At 36.7% G+C, this 15,621-nt stretch overlaps 1 protein-coding gene across 1 annotated transcript in view; it reads left to right on the top strand.

Annotated features, from left to right (window-relative positions):
* Nucleotides 1-2,807: 2,807 nt before the first annotated feature.
* The window catches only part of arhgap35a (Rho GTPase activating protein 35a), a 56,211-nt gene continuing 43,397 nt past the window's right edge, over nucleotides 2,808-15,621 (top strand). Inside the window, exon 1 of the mRNA XM_034026200.3 lies at nucleotides 2,808-2,925. The gene's annotated coding sequence lies outside the window, so the exon portion shown is untranslated. The remainder of the gene's footprint in view (nucleotides 2,926-15,621) is intronic.

Raw genomic sequence — 15,621 nt, 5'->3', positions numbered from 1 at the left:
AAGGTTGTCCTGGAAGAAAACTTGCTTCCTTCTGCTCTGACAATGTTCCCCAACTCTGAGGATTGGTTTTTCCAGCAGGACAATGCTCCATGCCACACAGCCAGGTCAATCAAGGTGTGGATGGAGGACCACCAGATCAAGACCCTGTCATAAATGCTCTAAATGACACATTTTTATTTGGAATTTGGGAGAAATGTTGTCAGTAGTTTATAGAATAAAGCAAAAATGTTCATTTTACCCAAACACATAAATAGTAAAACCAGAGAAACTGATAATTTTGCAGTGGTCTCTTAATTTTTTCCAGAGCTGTATATGTTGTAAATATGCTGTCTTTTTACACTTCCAAACTTGTAGAATGGTAGCATATTGATTTAGAATGTATCGAATTACAACATTTGTGATTGTGATTTTTTTTCAAATAAAATGTAATTTGGTATTTAATGGGTTAGAGTAAAAACAACGTAGATCTCAGATGTTCTCAGCACAATAAACAATGCTCAGTGATAATGTTAAGCGTTACTGTTCTACAGTATATACCTGTGCTTTACCACACTGCCATGCCTTTATAAGGAACCTATTCCTGATATAAAGTAATTTAAGTGTAGAAACAATAACCTCACCATGCCTATATACGGCACAGCTTCTTTTATTAACATTGCGGCTTATGTTCATTTTTCTCCAGTTTTTAATTAACTCCTATTATTTAATTTTGTTGAAAGAAAAAGAAAAGCCTGCTATTTTACAAAACTAGAAAACACAACAACAAAGTATAATTGAGGGTCTCTGTTAACTTGAGTAGTCTGTTTCTTATTTAGTAACTTTAACGTGGAATTTTCTCCTTTCTAAAAATAAGCGTTAATTAAAGACGAAAACACTATGAAAATGTTCCGTATTGCCTCGTAATATGCCAACTTTGTTTGATCTTATGGTTCCTAATAAAGTGGCCCCACCCTGTGGCAGCAGGCAGTGGCTCCACTGGCTATTTCCAGTTATGACCACCTGGGGGTGCTAATTATACAGCAGGACCCATTTTATAAAAAATACATTTCTGTTGTAGCTCCCGTGCGTGTTTGCAACACAATACTTAAAACATAAAACTTTCGCTGCAACAGAACACGATTGGCATACAAAGCCCTTGGATTATAACTATACTATGGTATTAATGACGCATTTAAGCTCTGTCATAGCATTGCAAACAAAAACACTTTCTGTCTATTTTTAATGATGTGTGTTGTGTGGATTTCATTACCAGACTAATGTATTTCGCAATCAGGAGCTATATTTTTTTGGCTCTGAATATGTTTACTGTGGATAACGGTACACATACAATACAGAGCATTATGTAAATTACACTGTCATGCTTACATTATCCTTATGTATTTTTAAAAGAATTGTTCATACATTATTAACAGAAAAGTTTGAATGAGTTCAAAACATAATTTCCTCTTTCAAAATATAATCTGTTATACTGTGATTCTATTTTAATTATGGCACCACTGTCTTATCGCAGCTTTTAAAAAACGTACATACCAAAACCAACAACTGTTGAAAAGATAACAGATTTTCTGGTGCAGTGTGATCATTTAATAATTTGGGCACAGTTCGTTTTTTGTTATTTGACGCATTTTTTAAAAACCGCTATGTGGATTGGGGTGCCATAATTAAAACTGAATACCAAGGTTGCCTTTTGCTATTGCTGCAGTATACAATATCTTCATTGGCCAATCGCTGAAGAACTCCTAGCTTGACAGATTAACCATTTGTCACGCTGGTGTATTTCGCACAGTGTATCACGTAGGTGTCCAAACGATTTAAGTAAATACATTTAATTGTTTATTATTCAACAGGTAAGATCTTTTGGGAATATAAACGAACGGGACTGTCACCGAGGCCTGAACTGGGTTGCACCAGTTATCAAACCGTCTAGTGTTGATTATTGGGTACCGGTAGTTACAATTTCTCAGACTCATTTGTCATTACGGTGGTTGGTTTGAATTAAAAAAAAAATAGATGCAGGCGATATTGTATATATCTTACTGCTCCAGTGGTTATCATTTTGACAGAATAATCAATGTGTATGTGTTATAAACTGTTAGCGTAATAATAATGTAATGGGGCATTTAAACGCCACACCTCTCTCCGTCATTAGCAGGCTACAGTATATATGACCGTCTTGAATTGCGTGTTTTTAAATGTGTAATGTTGTGTTGGTTTTGTGTTGTAATTGAGTATATGCACCGCTGGGCGAGTCTGATTCTGTCTCTCTCTTTTGCTGTGGAAGGAGGAGAAAGAGACGGGAGAAGGGGCCGCCATTATTGGAAGCCGAATAATCCCTAAACCAAAGCACAGGGATACGCGTACTGAGGGAGGGCCAACAGAACTAAACAACAAAACAGTAGCCTAAAAACAACAACAACAACAACACAAAACAACTGTGTTTTATTTTTCTCACACTGCATTTTTTAAACAACCAAAAAAGAAAAAGAAAAAAGAAATTAAAGTAATCGCCAGTACACAACGTGGTGTGCCCGGTGACGAGACATAAAATAAGTATTTTTTACGCCCCCTCTTTTCCATTATTTATCCCGTGGATGAGGTTTTAAAGGTGCATACGGATTCTTAACACCCAAGAAAGAAGACAAAAAAGGAAAATAAAACATTTTTTTATTATTATTATTATGATTTTTTATTTTTTTTTATAAACGTACCAAATTGAAAAAGTTTGGGACAAAGCAAAACAGGAAATAAGGATATTTTGTGGTCGGAGGTGTATTTTTTTAAATATATATATATATATATATATATATATATATATATATATATATATATATATATATATAAATATATAATTAATTTATTTATCGAACTGGTTGGGGTTGCTGCTTAGTGGACAGAACACAAGCAAAAAAGGAGAGGCATGCTATGGTATGTATGCCTGTTTTTGTTACCATTTTACATAAAACGATAAAATTGGTCGCTATGCAAGGATAGAGCCGATAATAGTCGGGGCATGAAATGTCTTGTAAAGAGATGGTTAACTTAAATGTCAAAAATGTGTTATAAAAGCGAAACCCTCTCGCATTCACTTAAGAGTGCAATGGAATGGGTTCGTATGTATTTTTTTTTTAAAAAAATGATCGCAGGCCTGCCTGATTTTGGAGATGGAAGGTTTAAACGTTAAAAAATTAAAAAAAAATAATAATCTTCCTGTTATTCGTGAATAAATACTAAGTTTTGCAGCACCACGACACTCATTTTTTCAATCGTTTCACGATGGGTCTTTGAAAGAATGCCTGAAAGGCACAGAGCTCACTGAGGCAAATTATTCTGATAGCTACATTTTTCTCGTTTTTTTACACGTTTTTATAGGCAATAGGCCTGGCTCACGACATAATAGTGCAAAATTTGTAACAGTTTAAAGAGAGATGTTTAACGCAACGTTTACGCCACAGTTGCAATTGTTTTAAATACATTTTTAAATTCAGGGATACAAAAGAGCACACCATGCATAATCATTGGTAACGCTGACTATGAAGTCAGGCCCAATATTTTGTAAACAATTTTATTTTCCAGGATGTTTTTGTAGTTGTAATAACTAAGGCAGTGGGTATTGTTTAATCAATTAAAAACACCCCATTAATCGTTTTACGTCTTTAGGTTGTAAAAGTAAGATGCCTTTTTTTGTTGTTTTTTGTTTTTTAACGCTGGCAGTTTTCTAAAAATGTATTTATTATCTTTATATTATTATTATTATTATTATTATTATTATTATTATTATTATTATTATTATTATTAAAGCGGTCAGTGATTATTAAAGCGGTCAGTAGTATGTTTTAATACATTATTTGACATTAAGCCATTCGACAAGAATGCATTGCAACGACTAAGTTCATGAAAAAAATATTGAGACCACCACCCCCTCCAACCCCTATACAGGGAGAAAAAAAAAAACTAGTTGAGGTTGGGTAAAGAACTAAGAAGCATTGGTGATTATGCAGGCATTTTCTCTGTTGGGGAAAAAAATGGACCTGGAAATTCATGGCAGGGTAGCATGGTTCAACCAGACAAACCTAGGTAGTGTCTGCTCTATCAGACATGAGCATTTGACAAAAAACAAGAGAGATTGGTAAAACAAACAAGCAACCCATTATACACTCTGAGCTGCTTATAAAGAAGTTAGGTAAACACTTTTCTCTCCCGAAACACGAAGAAGAGAAATATTGTAAATCTGTGCCACTTCACGCACATTGCCCTTTTTTCGAGATTTCACATCAGCGGCCTGTTTGGGCAAAAAAAAAAAAAAAAAAAAAAAAGTTTCATTGTTGTTTTTAAGTTGTTAGTTTATTTAAATAAATAGTAATAACAGTCTTTACACGACACAGCGTTCATGTTACGAAATCGTTCTAGAACATTGCATTTTTGTTTGGCTTCTACTTGTAACGTCAAACAACTAAGCAACAGTTTTGCGATTTTTGCTAGTAGTATGTTATTTATAACACTTTTTTTTTTTAGTTTGTTACTTATTATTTCACAGACACAAACAAATTAACTAGAAACCACCGCAATTTCCAGTCAGTCATGTGACCACTCCTAAAGCTGACATGGATCTATAGTTTTAAAATATTTAAAATACCAAAGGCCATTTGCAAAACGTTTTTGCTGCACAATTTTCCTGGTCAAATGTATTATTTTCCCCACCCACATGTCGGGGCATGTCATAGCATTAGTGTTTCCCTGCGGATCTTGCATTAGCCTCTAATGTGATATATGAATGGATTAACATTGATTTTTTAATGGCTATTGTAGCCCATCTGTATTGTTATTGCATGTTTCTAAGTATATTCTAGTATTTATTTATTTTTTGCACCAGAGAAGGCTGTGTGGTTTTGTTTCATAATTCACATTATAAGATGTGTATCCCTCGCTGCACCTAACAGAAGGGGTTAAGATATATATTTTTTTTATACCAATGGGACTGGTCTAGAAATGAAATATTTTGTGGAAAGGATTACAGATTAGGGCAGTACTCCCTTTTTAGGAAGACTGTTTACTAGGGTTTTAAAGAGTTCAGAGAATGATATATATATATATATATATATATATATATATATATATATATATATATATATATATATATAAACAACAAAACAAACTTAATACATTCAGTGACAAATGTTTTGACTAGAATGTAGACATTGAGGAAGACTTCTAGTCAAAATGTTTTTGTCATTGAGTTATATATGTTTGGCTATTTTGTTTTATAAATGTAGCTCTATTAAGTGTTTTTAGTTAAGTGTAAATAGGGTGTTAAATACACACCTTGATAAAGGATGTCTCTTGATAAGCTAAGTAACTATTTTTAATCCTAGTGTTTCTTTAATGATTTCATAGTTGAATGTATTTTGTTAACTGCTACTTATTAAAAGGTCTGGAAGAAGTATTTTTTATCTAAACACACATCCTACTACATTCTGTTCAGCCCCATGCAGTGTATTGTGATGTTGTAGCAAGAAGATAATCTTCTGAATTAAGTATAGTGGCGTGACTGTAATATTATTGCATCGTTGTCATCCCCAAGCTTTAAAAAGACATTCTCCTACCTTTTAATTACCGTCAATACTGTTGACTTCGAGACATCACTGAAGGTACAGCTCTATAGTCAAACCATCTCCTTCATGTTTGGTCTGCACTAATTAATCCCCTATGCATTCTTTACTGGGAAAAGATGTTTTCTTTTTTTTTTTTACAGTTAATAGTTGCCGTAAGACATGGAATGCAATTCTGTTTCTGCACTGGGACAGTGAATGACACAGAGATCAATATTTTCTCTGAGGGCCAATCTCTCTGGCACAGAGAGCATTAGGAGAGTACATTCAATGATATTTTAAAGTGAAGTAATCTTTCTAGAAAGTGTATGTCAAACTGAACAGTGAGCAGAGAAAGGATTACTGAAGCTTGTTAAGGGTTAGAAAAATAGATTTTAAAACCGGGAGAGTACAAGTGGGGTGCACCACAAGCAGTGCAGGGTTGGGGTCAATTCCTGTATTTTAATTCAAATTCCCTTTTAATCTTTTGCAACACATCATTGACCAAAATTGCAATTTGCAGTATTCTGTTGAAACAATCTTCTCACAGCGACAACTAATGACTTCTGTTAGTCAGTTAAATTGGCTTCAAATGAAAGCAGCTGAGCAATTACAACCATTATTGTGGCTCTAAAATATTAATTCCAATTCATTCGAAGGAGCAGGAATTGACCCCAACCCTGAAGTAGTGTTTTAGGTTCAAATAAAGGAGGTCCCATTCAACAGCCACCAAGGTACCCAGAGCTTCTCCCTTTTTAGACTGTGTTCTCTGGAGATATTTGAAGTCTACTGCCCAAGGACTCTCTTAACCTGAAAGGAAACAGAAGGGCTAAATAAATGGGTAAAATTGTGTTCCAGACTTCCAGTCATAATTAATCTGAACCTTAAACACAAGCATACAAATATTTAAATGACATAGTTAAAGCTTGGGGCCCTGTCTTTTACCCCATATAGCAGTAAACCTTCCTTAACCATTTTGACCCATCTTATTCTAGTACAAGTTATACAGCAGTCTTTCTGTAGATCAAGGTTAAATATCCTTCACAATATTGTTTGCCTTATACAATTCTGTCTTCCCTTTTCAGGTGACTTTTAGAAGTCAGCTGTCTGTTTGTACCATCTGGGGGTGGAAATAGAGTTTAAACAGTAAATGTCAGACAAGTGTTAAACATTGAAATCTTTTCCTAACGCCTAAACCATTGTCAGATATTTGCAGACCAAATGTCAGTGGTGTTTACATAGTACTAAGTGTAGAGTGTTGGCCATATGATTTCAAATTCAATATTTCTTCGCAGTCTTTTCCAAATACAGTTAAATAAACAGTCTTGTACATAAAGTACATTATAAAAATGGAGCTTCCTATGCAGGCTGTTTCTTAAAACTAGTAGCAGGTGATTTAAACCGTTGAAAGATAACTATGGGAATTTTTTGCAATATACAGTGCCTTGCGAAAGTATTCGGCCCCCTTGAACTTTGCAACCTTTTGCCACATTTCAGGCTTCAAACATAAAGATATGAAACTGTAATTTTTTGTGAAGAATCAACAACAAGTGGGACACAATCATGAAGTGGAACGAAATTTATTGGATATTTCAAACTTTTTTAACAAATAAAAAACTGAAAAATTGGGCGTGCAAAATTATTCAGCCCCCTTAAGTTAATACTTTGTAGCGCCACCTTTTGCTGCGATTACAGCTGTAAGTCGCTTGGGGTATGTCTCTATCAGTTTTGCACATCGAGAGACTGAAATTTTTGTCCATTCCTCCTTGCAAAACAGCTCGAGCTCAGTGAGGTTGGATGGAGAGCATTTGTGAACAGCAGTTTTCAGTTCTTTCCACAGATTCTCGATTGGATTCAGGTCTGGACTTTGACTTGGCCATTCTAACACCTGGATATGTTTATTTGTGAACCATTCCATTGTAGATTTTGCTTTATGTTTTGGATCATTGTCTTGTTGGAAGACAAATCTCCGTCCCAGTCTCAGGTCTTTTGCAGACTCCATCAGGTTTTCTTCCAGAATGGTCCTGTATTTGGCTCCATCCATCTTCCCATCAATTTTAACCATCTTCCCTGTCCCTGCTGAAGAAAAGCAGGCCCAAACCATGATGCTGCCACCACCATGTTTGACAGTGGGGATGGTGTGTTCAGGGTGATGAGCTGTGTTGCTTTTACGCCAAACATAACGTTTTGCATTGTTGCCAAAAAGTTCGATTTTGGTTTCATCTGACCAGAGCACCTTCTTCCACATGTTTGGTGTGTCTCCCAGGTGGCTTGTGGCAAACTGTAAACGACACTTTTTATGGATATCTTTAAGAAATGGCTTTCTTCTTGCCACTCTTCCATAAAGGCCAGATTTGTGCAGTATACGACTGATTGTTGTCCTATGGACAGAGTCTCCCACCTCAGCTGTAGATCTCTGCAGTTCATCCAGGGTGATCATGGGCCTCTTGGCTGCATCTCTGATCAGTCTTCTCCTTGTATGAGCTGAAAGTTTAGAGGGACGGCCAGGTCTTGGTAGATTTGCAGTGGTCTGATACTCCTTCCATTTCAATATTATCGCTTGCACAGTGCTCCTTGGGATGTTTAAAGCTTGGGAAATCTTTTTGTATCCAAATCCGGCTTTAAACTTCTCCACAACAGTATCTCGGACCTGCCTGGTGTGTTCCTTGTTCTTCATGATGCTCTCTGCGCTTTAAACGGACCTCTGAGACTATCACAGTGCAGGTGCATTTATACGGAGACTTGTTTACACACAGGTGGATTCTATTTATCATCATTAGTCATTTAGGTCAACATTGGATCATTCAGAGATCCTCACTGAACTTCTGGAGAGAGTTTGCTGCACTGAAAGTAAAGGGGCTGAATAATTTTGCACGCCCAATTTTTCAGTTTTTTATTTGTTAAAAAAGTTTGAAATATCCAATAAATTTCGTTCCACTTCATGATTGTGTCCCACTTGTTGTTGATTCTTCACAAAAAATTACAGTTTCATATCTTTGTTTGAAGCCTGAAATGTGGCAAAAGGTCGCAAAGTTCAAGGGGGCCGAATACTTTCGCAAGGCACTGTATATACTATAGAAGTTATTTCATCTCTAATGGAAATACCAGGATTTGTCTACTGCCACATTTATTTATTTTTTCACATGTGTATTTAATCTTATGTAGGCCCACTTGCGCAATTGTGTTCAGGGTCTCTACTCCATCCTTTTTTAATGCGAGCCATAACTTTTAAACAATATCATCTTTATCGTGTCTAAAAACAACATGCGGAAGACTGGAGTTGTTTAACAATGGTGCTGGATAAGAAAGATTCACTGAACAGCCGCTGCTATTTAGCATTTCAGACTCTTGCGAGACCGATTGATTAACTGTCTCTTAGCTAGCCATGCTCTGCATCTTCGTAGCTTGCGAACGATGGCCAGTTTAGTTGCAAATCACTGCAATCCAGATTCTTGTTTACCATCACACAATATTAACTGTATAAGACTATATACATTACTCAAAGACAACTGGTCTGTCGATGTGGACTTCCCTTTTATACAGATACCTGCCACTGCAGTATGCATGAGAATGCAACTTCCATTATGCTGCAGTAAAGTCCACAGTGTGCTGGGCTATTACTATAGCAGTTTTGTGGGTTTTGAGAGGCTAATGTCATTGGGTACCAAATTGCCTTCTGTCCAGTATATGACTCTTTAGTGCTTTCATCCCTGATACTCACTTCCTTAAAGATGTTTGGAACCAAGTAGTAACTAACCAGTGTTTTCAGCCCTCACTTTTTTTAAAGGGGAAGAAAAACTAATTTAAAAAGGGCGAAAACTCTATCAAATCCGGGAAATTGCCATCATTGTTATATGATGGTACAAAGTTAATACCAGTATGAAGGCTAAAACTTACAATGTTAAGGTAAGTTTCCCGCTAAATTGACTCTCAGACTTTATCATTTGATTATAAATTGATTAAAAAAACTAGACTTTTTCAAACAAGAATAATAACAGTAGTACATAAAATTAATGAAAAAGACACAGAATAGCATACATCGGTTTATTATTCTGCTGTACGTTTTAATGCCGTTTCACTTCGTTGTTCTCTGTATAGACACATTACCTCAGAATATTGTAAATGTACTATAATTTTCTTTAAATGAAAAACAATTTTAATGCAGTTTTTTTAAATGTGTCTTTATTTAAAGGAGTAATAAACAAAATAATACAAAATATAGCCTATAGATTAAAGAAGCTTTTTTCCTCTTCATTTGTTAAAAAAAACTATTATGTTGAAATACTGCCTTCCAGTAATTAAACAACAGTATTCATTTAGCAAATGTTTAAAACTTAGTATACATGATACCGTATTTCTTCGAATTTAAGATGCACTTTTTTAAACATTTTTTGCTTCTCAAAAATAGCCTGTGTCTTAAATTAGAGTACAGTATAGTGATGCGTGTATTAAAGTCTCCAACAAAAGACCTGACTACCCTAGTACACAAACAGTGACTGACTGCTGAGAAAAGGTGAACAAAGACATCTGCCTGAATACACAAGCAGCAACGTGACTTACTGCTAACCAAAACGTTACTGCCCGATCTCGAATCATCCATTACATACAGGCAGCCATTTTCAAAGAAGCGTCATTAACTTCCTGAGGAATTCAGAGAAGCTTTTGCAATTTCAGTGATTCTAACAAACTGTACCAGCTTGGACAGATCGGAAATGCTGATCAGACCCCCGTATTTTTCAATATGCCAAGCCATACCACAGTTCACAAATTGTCTCAAACAGGTGTGAGTAATCTCCATATGCGTTTGTTATGTTAGTTGGCATTGTGCATACCGTTCTGACTGTTGTGTCTGTAATGGGATCAATGCTGGTGTGGTTGCTGGGTTACATGTTGCCTGATGTAGTGGAGTGTTGTGTCATGCTTGCTGTTGCCAGGATGTGTGTTGCTGTAAGTGAGTGAGTAGTGTGTGTACGACAGAGACACCATCTTAAGTACTATCTTAGTACGCAGCACAATAAACAAGCTCCATGGTTAATCTACAACAACACTGTTTTGGATCAGTTTTGTATGATACAACAGGGTAACTGAGGTTGTATCTTTGTAAATGCATATTTATTTGCTGGTTTTTTTCCCTCAACTTGAGGGTGGTAAGTTTGGGCTGCATCTTAAATTCAAAGACGTCTTAAAAAAAGGAATACGGTAATTTGTTTTAATTTAGGGGCAACTTTAAAAACCTAGCCTGACTAAAAGTGTCTGCTCCTGCTCCTGCTTGCAGCAGCAGGGAGTTTTCCATCTGCAGGTAACAGCAGGAGGATGTCCAGTTTATGTAATCTGTGTCCCTTCAGTTGAAACTAGATTTTTGGTGAATGCAAATAAACTAGACTGCTTTCTGATGAAGCAGACAGAAAGAACATAAATGCACAACAATGAATTATATTAAATTGTAAAACTTTACATTATTGTAGGACAGAACCATTTTAATTGTAGGAATGGAAATAAATACATCTTATAAAGACACAGATGAATGCAAAGCATAGTTATGGATAAATTAATAGAAATGTCATCCATTGCATAGTAGTTTGAGACGTTCCAGAGTTTACTTTGAGGTTAATTAGATACGTTAATTAGTAACACGCTTAATTCTGTCTGAATGCTTAAAGTCACCATAAAATCTGGAATGGCTCAAATTGCTATGAAATGGGGGTCTTATTTCCATCTTTGAATTGTTGAATTGTTGAATTGCTTACAGATATGGCTGACAGATGACAAGGGTGTTCGGACTACATTTTTCAGTTTTCTCTTTCTGAATGGTGGTTGCAGTCTGCCGCAAAACACTGCACCATGCTTTTTACTAGCTATATGATTTCTATAAAAATTAGACCTCTTGCTATACAATTTTACAGATGTTTTAAAACGCACTAATTACTTTTACTATAGACTCGCCTATTTCAACAATCACCAACGGATGCGACATCACACTAAAGAAGCGTATAATGTGCTTTAGACACCAGTTAGTATCTTTCTTCGATACAACTAGACAGTGATTTGTAGATTTCAGCTATCGTAGATTACATTTTTTAAATATACGTCTGGGACTTCTGGTTACACAATTGACCTTTTCCTGGACTAACAACGGTTGTCAAAGTCTATCAACTCGTAGGAGATGCGCTTTGCATCACATAAAAACAAAGAATGTAAAGCACCTGACCCAACTCTGTCAGATGAGGTTGAGTCCATTTTGCATTGAGCATCTTCTCACAGTGTTTGAATAGTATCTTAACTCTACCGTTTCTTATTATTAATTAGTCATTCAGCAGACGCTTTTATCCAAAGCGACTTACAGAGACTAGGAGGTGAACTGTGCAGCAGCAACAACTGCTGCTGCAGAGTTACTTATAATAGGACCTTGTTTGTTTTACGTCTCATCCGAAGGATGGAGCACAAGGAGGTTAAGTGACTTGCTCAGGGTCACACACGGTGAGTCAGTGGCTGAGCCTGGATTTGAACGGGGAACCTCCTGGTATCCAAATAGATGTGGTAATTGCTTGTTAAATAGTGGTGTATCTTTTGTGTACTTTCGTATTGTGATAGAGGTGTGTATCGCTTGTATTGTGTGGTGGTTCTTGAATGTAGACTAGTTGTGTTTTACACAGTAGTTGGTATGAATATGTACTGCCCCGAACCGATTTATTTTTTGTCTTTTAACAAAATGGCTCATCATTAGATGACCATTTTATCTTACTATGCATCATACAAGTAGCCCATCAGGACCATCACATCGTGATGCATGTTGTGATACGTATGGAATTGTGACATTCGTGGCACGCTTTGGGGAGACTGCAGAGAGCTTGACTCAATATGAAAAGCCTATTGGAGAAAGTAACTTGTTATTCTAACATTGATTGAAGTCACACTATAGGGCCTGTTCATAATGAATTAATGTTGGGGATTAACACAAATCTTTTGGACTGCGTCACAAATTTTATAATAGGAATTCATGTTACACTGAAACCCTTGGATCACATTAAGCATTTGATTAAATTGTCGATTTTGTATTGGGTCAATATCAAAGGTAATGCAATACTAAATACAATATGCTATCTTTTCAAAGTAAGTGGGTTACGCTGTAATTAGTTTTGTACAGTAGACATTAAGGCTGGGCCACACAAACATGGCACGATGCTGTCAGTTATCAGGCAGCATTTCGCTGCCAGTATCGCTGGCAGTGTTACTGAATGGTGCTGCAAAGACCAGATAATACCGTAGTAACTGAACAGTGTCGCTCAGTTCAAATCCAGAGCGGCAGTGAGTTAACCAATCATAGCTAAGCGGTGATAACACGTGCTTGACAGGAAAATTCATGGATGGCAACCTGTTGTCTATGGAGGTGTCCAAGCACCTTGAAGTGTTTGATCCCTCCCATATCTCCTACAGGGTGCTGCTGAGATGAAGGCCAACATCTGGGAAGCCATAGGAGCAACATCTGGACCAGCAGGCCAGTGTTTTATACATCGCTCCTGATAAGCATCTTTCCTGTAGCCTATTTAGTAAACGGTAAAAAAATTGCTATTCCCTCACAGTGTTAAATGATACTGTTATTACTTTTTGCCTTTTATATAATTTTTGTAGTTCGCTACTCTTTTTACTAAATAACTGTCTGAGACGGTAAAAAGAATTGGAATTTGGAATTGATTTAAAAAAGGAAATGACCCCAACCCTGGTATTGGGTCTAGCACCTTAATGTAACCTTGGTTAAAGACATGAGACCCTGCCAACATGTCATTTAAATTAACGGCATATGCCTAGCTGTGTGACAGTGGGGTTTTGATAAACAGCCACTGCCTCGATTTTGAGGATGCCTAGTAATGTGTAGCCCAAACACAAGGCACACTGCACTATCCTCCATTGACTAATGGTAGTGACAGGTGGAACAATAGCCAGAGAAAGGTGTTATGAGAAATGTCTGCAGTGGACGGAGAATGTTTTACCAGAACTGATCCCACAACCCAGAGAATTGCACTGGTGAGCAGCTAATGAAGATAGGTCTATTCTTTCAGGGCCCGCAGTCCACACATAATCAAGAGGGATTTAGTAAGTTAGTCAGACGTCAAGGTTAAAAGACAATTGAGCACACTGCTAAAAGTTTAATGGAAACTGCCCTATACTTTACGGCTGCTCATATATTGTGCGTATTATCGGTTCATCACTTGGCATAATGAAGTGATGGGAGGTATAAATGTACTAAAAGTAATCCCATTTGTCACGTAGGATTAAGCCAGATTTGTTCCAGTCACATTTAAGTTTTTAAAAGCTTTTTCAGCTTCACGTTAGCTTTTAGTACCGCTTTCGCTAAACCCTCTCCCGATTTGATATGTGGTTGGGATTTTTTCATCATTGATTCAGATGTAGAAGATATATTTTAAATGTCTCCGATTCAGTTCCTGTAGTTTCTGGTTTGTGTGCTTGCAGAGACCACACAGACGTTTAGCGTGGATCCTAAATCTGATGTGTGTGGAGACGGTGTGGTCCAGTGGTTAAAGAAAAGGGCTTGTAACCAGGAGGTCCCCGGTTCAAATCCCACCTCAGCCACTGACTCATTGTGTGACCCTGAGCAAGTCACTTAACCTCCTTGTGCTCCGTCTTTCTGGTGAGACGTAATTGTAAGTGACTCTGCAGCTGATGTATAGTTCACACACCCTAGTCTCTGTAAGTCACCTTGGATAAAGGCGTCTGCTAAATAAACTTTTTTTTTTTTGTGTGTGTGTGCGGGGCGCGTACTGAAACCAATAACTTAAATGAAAATCCAATTGATTTGGTTTTTTTAAAGGTGAAATGACCTTCGGATTGATGTGTTATTGGTGTTACTTCAGGAGCACTATATATATATATCTCTCTCTTAAAGTTTTATAAAGAGTAATATATGGAGTCTGTCTGTAACACAGTTTACAGTTTGACTCTTAAGAGTCTCCAGGATTATGTTGACCTTAAACTGCATAAAAGATAATTTACCTTTTGTGGCAGAAAGCACATTTCTTGGACTAACACTGGAGGCCAGCCCGTACCCATTTGACAAGCTAATCAGAGCCTGTCGAGATATATAATTTATTCTGCCTGTCTGTAGAAGATGATTTTGATTAGCGGATGCTGAAGGCTACAGTTCACCTATGCAATTAGCAGGGAACCCCCCCTGGCTTGACTAATTGACTAAAAGAACACTTCTGAGCGCATTCTATGGTCTCCTGTAAGCTTTCATTTTTCACTCTTTCGTATTATTTTGTTGGTTCAGAGTCTTAATTTCATCAGTAGCTTCCGACACTGAATTTAGTGTTATGAAGATTTAATTAACTTTCGACTACTTGCCTAAAGATTGACCCTTTAACGTGCCTCAATAGTGTTTTTCTCAGAAATTCTCAAATTTCAAAAATACATTGTAGGATTTTTTTTTAAATTGTGCAACTGCTGCATGCTGACATTAATTACTCTACTTCCATATCCTAATTAATGTTTTGCCTTATGGATTGTGTTTCTTCGACTATTTTTCATGCTAGTAATGTTGCTTTCTCACCCATAGACCAAAATTAGCTGACATAATGTGTTTGCGCTACGGAAGTCACAAATCAACTGTTTTCTTTTCTGCTTGTCGGTTTACTGTACATCAGGTTGAGCCTTTAACAGCCATTGGTTTTATATAATAAATAATAATATATATATTTTTATATAGCGCCTTTCATAGTGGACCACCATCACAAAGTGCTTTACAGAGGTAGGCTGTGAACTGTGCATTATGCAGAGTCACTTGCATTGATTTAACATCTCATCCGCAGCATGGAGCACAAGGAGGTTAAGTGGCTTGCTCAGGGTCACACACAGTGAGTCAGTCAGTGGCAGAGGTGGGATGTGAACCCCTTCTGATTGTTATGAATAAGACAATAGGGTTAAAACGTAAGAAATAAGAAACCGTATAAACCATGTCACCCTCTGTAGTTGTGTTTCACCCTATAATGAGAACACAAGTGCAAATAGGGGGAAATAAATT

Source organism: Acipenser ruthenus, chromosome 7 (assembly GCF_902713425.1).
Source record: "Acipenser ruthenus chromosome 7, fAciRut3.2 maternal haplotype, whole genome shotgun sequence".
Taxonomy (NCBI): domain Eukaryota; kingdom Metazoa; phylum Chordata; class Actinopteri; order Acipenseriformes; family Acipenseridae; genus Acipenser; species Acipenser ruthenus.
The sequence above is the reverse complement of the archived record's forward strand: the minus strand, read 5'-3'. Positions and strand labels throughout refer to the sequence as shown.